At 43.9% G+C, this 3951-nt stretch overlaps 1 pseudogene; it reads left to right on the top strand.

Moving 5' to 3' along the window:
• The first annotated feature begins 826 nt into the window (after positions 1-826).
• On the top strand, positions 827-1171 carry LOC110149984 (large ribosomal subunit protein P1-like; annotated as a pseudogene).
• Positions 1172-3951: the final 2780 nt, after the last annotated feature.

Here is a 3951-nt window from a genome sequence, read left to right as displayed (position 1 = left end):
GTGAGCGACTGAGTTTAATATGTAATCCCTGGTGGCTTCCCTGATAGCTCAGTTGGTAAAGAATCCGCCTGCAATGCAGGAGACCCCAGTTCGATTCCTGGGTTGGGAAGATCCACTGGAGATGGATAGGCTACCCACTCCAGTATTATTGGGCTTCCCTTGTGGCTCAGTTGGTAAAGAATCTGCCTGCAATGTGGGAGACCTGGGTTCTATCCCTGGGTTGGGAAGATCCCGTGGAGAAGGGAAAGGCTATCCACTCCAGTATTCTGGCCTGGAGAATTCCATGGAGTTGCAAAGAGTTGGACAAGACGGAGTGACTTTCACTTTCACTGGTGGCTTAGTGGTAAAGAATCCACCTGCCAATACAGGAGATGCAGGTTTAATCCCTTGGTTGGGAGGAGGGCAGGGCAACCCACTCCAGTATTCTTGCCTGGAGAATCCCCATTTACAGAAGAGCCTGTCAGGCTGTAGTCCATTGGGTTGCAAAAGAGCTGGACATGAGTGAGTGACTAAACAAACCCCAAAAATAGGGTCTATAGCAACAGTGTTGGATAGAGAGCTCCTGTTATCCGACTGCATGTGTGACGTTAGGTGAGTGACTTTTCTGTTTAGGGCCTAGTTTCCACATCTGTAAATATGGATAATCGTGATGTTCACCTCATAGATCATGCGAGGATTAAAGTTAATATGCATAGCCCTTTCTTCAGTGGCTGCTAAAGTACACGGTCCTTCTGAGGAAGCTAAGGCCCAGTTGGGGTGAGACCTTCACTTCATCTGGGCGTCTAGCACCGCGCCCAACAGCCCCCACCTAGCACTTGCCCCACACATGGCCTCCTTCTCGGAGCTTGCTTGCATCTACTTGGCCCTCATCCTGCACGACGATGAGGTGATGGTCACAGAGTGTAAGATCAATGCCCTCATTAAAGCAGCTGGTGTAAACATTGAACCTTTCTGACCAGGCTTGTTTGCAGAGGTTTTGGCCAATGTCAACATCGGGAGCCTCATCTACAACATGGGGGCTGGCGGACTTGTCCCAGCAGCTGGTGCTGAACCCGCAGGAGGTCCTGTCCCCTCCACCACTGCTGCCCCAGCTAAGGAGAGGAAGGTAGAAGCAAAGAAAGAAGAATCTGAAGAGTCTGAGGATGACATGGGCTTTGGTCTTTTTGGCTAAACCACTTTAGTAGCAGGTTTAAAAAAAAAAAAAACACCTAAGCTCTTTAAAAATAAATAAAAAAGTTACCACACATAGAGTACCTAGAACACTGCTTGGCATGTGAGTGGCCAGTCACCCTTGGTCATAATAATAAAGGTGATGGTAATGATGGTTATAAGCATGTCTCAAGGAAGAACGAAGGAAGAGCATCAGGAATAAGACAGAAAAATAGGAAAGGAGGGTCCTCATTTGAGGCTATGGGGTTTCTCTCTTTCCTGCTTTTCCCTGAGTGTTTGATTCCTTTTTCTGTCTTCCACAGGTTGAGAGACAAAGTACAGACTGAAGCCAAAGTTCCTAGCGTTCTCAAGCTAGGAGGCTCAATGGGGATATTCGTGTTATAAATTTCTGGAAGAGAGAAACAGAAGCCTCACCAGGGTCAGAAAGCCTCCAGGGGTCCTGTCACTGGTGTTATGTGTGGGTGCGTGTGGAACCAATGGATTCCTAGGGCTTCCCCTCCCAGACTGAGGAAGTGGCAGCCTCTCTCAAAAGGGCTGTCACTGTTATTGATTGCTACACTACAATTGCCATCAACCTTAGTGGTTTCAAATCATTAGCTTTGATTATCTCTTAGGCTTTCCTTGCATCAGAAATTTGGAAGCAGCTCGGCTGGGTAGTGTCCTGACTTGGGGAATCTCTCACACCATTGCTGTCAGATGGTGGCTGGAGGTGGTATCATCTTGAAGGCTTCTGACACTTGGACTAGGAAGACTTAAACAGCTGGGAGTTGGCACAGCTGGGCATACTGGGTATCTTCCTTGCCCTCTATTTCTGTATGCTCTTTCCACATGGAAAAATGTCTACATGATCATTCCAGCATGGTGGCATCAGGGTAACCAGATGTCTTACATGATGGCTCAGGACCCCAAAGGCTCAAGTGTGTGTCCCAAGAGGGAGAGAAAGCTGGGTGGCAGCCATCTTGAAGTGATACCTCATTGTGGTTTTGAGCATCAATCACTTCCTTGCTCACTTTCTCATCACATCACTTGTCTGGTCAACACAGAAAGTTCTGCCCAAATGGCCAAAAAGCACATAAAAAGATGCTCAATGTTGCTAACTATTAGAGAAGTGCAAATCAAAACCACAATGAGGTATTACTTCACACGGGTCAGAATGGCCATCTTCAAAGAAAAGGGAACTCTCCCACGATGTTGGTGGGAATGTAAATTGGTGTAGCTACTATGGAGAACAGTATGGGGGTTCCTTTAAAAACTAAAAATAGAACTACCATATGATCCTGCAATCCCACTCCTGGACATATATCCAGAGATAACCATAATTTGAAAAGATACATGTACCCCGGGTTCATACCAGCACAATTCACAATAGCTAAGACACAGAAGCAACTCAATGTCTATGGACAGATGAAAGGATAAAGAAGATCTGGTAAATACGACAAGGAATATTGTGCTCAGTCATGTCTGACTCTTTGTGACCCTATGGACTGTAGCCCTTTGGGTTCACCATCCATGGGATTTTTCAGGCAAGAATGCTGGAGGGGGTTGCTATTTCCACCTCCAGGGGATCTTCCCAACCCTAGGATCAAAACTGCATCTTCTGTGTCTACTTCACTGACAGGTGGATTCTTTAACACTGAGCCACTTGGGAAGCCCACAGTGGAATATTACTCAGCCATAAAAAAAGAATGAACTAATGCCATTTGCAGCAACTTGGATGGACCGAGAGCTTATCATACTAAGCGAAGTCAGAGAAAGACAAATATCATATGATATCCCTTTTATGTGGCATCTAAAAAAATGATACAAAAGAACTTATTTACAAAATAGTAACAGATTTAGACTCTGAAAATAAATTTATAATTACCAAAGGCAAAAGGTGGGGGAACAATAAATTAGGAATTTGGAATTAACATATACACACTCCTATACATAAAATATAAAATGGGGCTTCCTTGGTGGCTCAAACAGTACAGAATCTGCCTGAAATGTGGGAAGACCCGGCTTCAATCCCTGGGTTGGGAAGCTCCCCTGGAGAGGGGAATGGCTACCCACTCCAGTATTCTTGCCTGGAGAATTCCATGGACAGAGGAACCTGGCAGGCTACAGTCCATGAGACTGCAAAGAGTCGGACACAATTGAGCGAGAGAAAGAGTATTATGAGTGTATATAAAATAGATAATCAACAGGGACCTACTGTGCAAAACATGGAACTCCGTTCAATATTCTGTAACAACCTATATGGGAATAGAATCTAGAAAAGAATGGATATATGTATATGTGTAACTGAATCAGTTTGCGGTGCATTTGAAACTAATATAACACTGTAAATCAGCTATACTCTAATATAAAATAAAAATTAAATTAAAAAGAAAGGTCTGCACAGATTAAAGGGGAGGGAACACAGACCCTCATCCCTCCCACCACCTGTCAATGGAGGCCTGTCAAAGTCACATCAGAAGAGTTTGCACACTGGGATATTTATTGGCATGACCATCTTTGGAAAATATTGATACACTCTCCAATGGGGGGGAGTTGCACACAGATGAGGAGACAATGGTTGTCATGTCTAATGTATACTATCTACTAGATTTTACCCAAGGATATATGATAAACATTTCTCCACATAATTATTCTTCCACACACATCCTTTTATAAAAAGTATTAATTTTAAAAATTCATGTTATCAAAGTAATACATATTCATAAAAAATTCAAAGTGCAGAAATGCATAAAGAAACAATGGAAGGTTTCTTCCTTCTCTCCCCGCTAATTATTCTCTAAG

Source organism: Odocoileus virginianus, chromosome X (assembly GCF_023699985.2).
Source record: "Odocoileus virginianus isolate 20LAN1187 ecotype Illinois chromosome X, Ovbor_1.2, whole genome shotgun sequence".
NCBI classification, from domain to species: Eukaryota; Metazoa; Chordata; class Mammalia; order Artiodactyla; family Cervidae; genus Odocoileus; species Odocoileus virginianus.
This window is presented reverse-complemented; position numbering and strand designations above follow the sequence as displayed.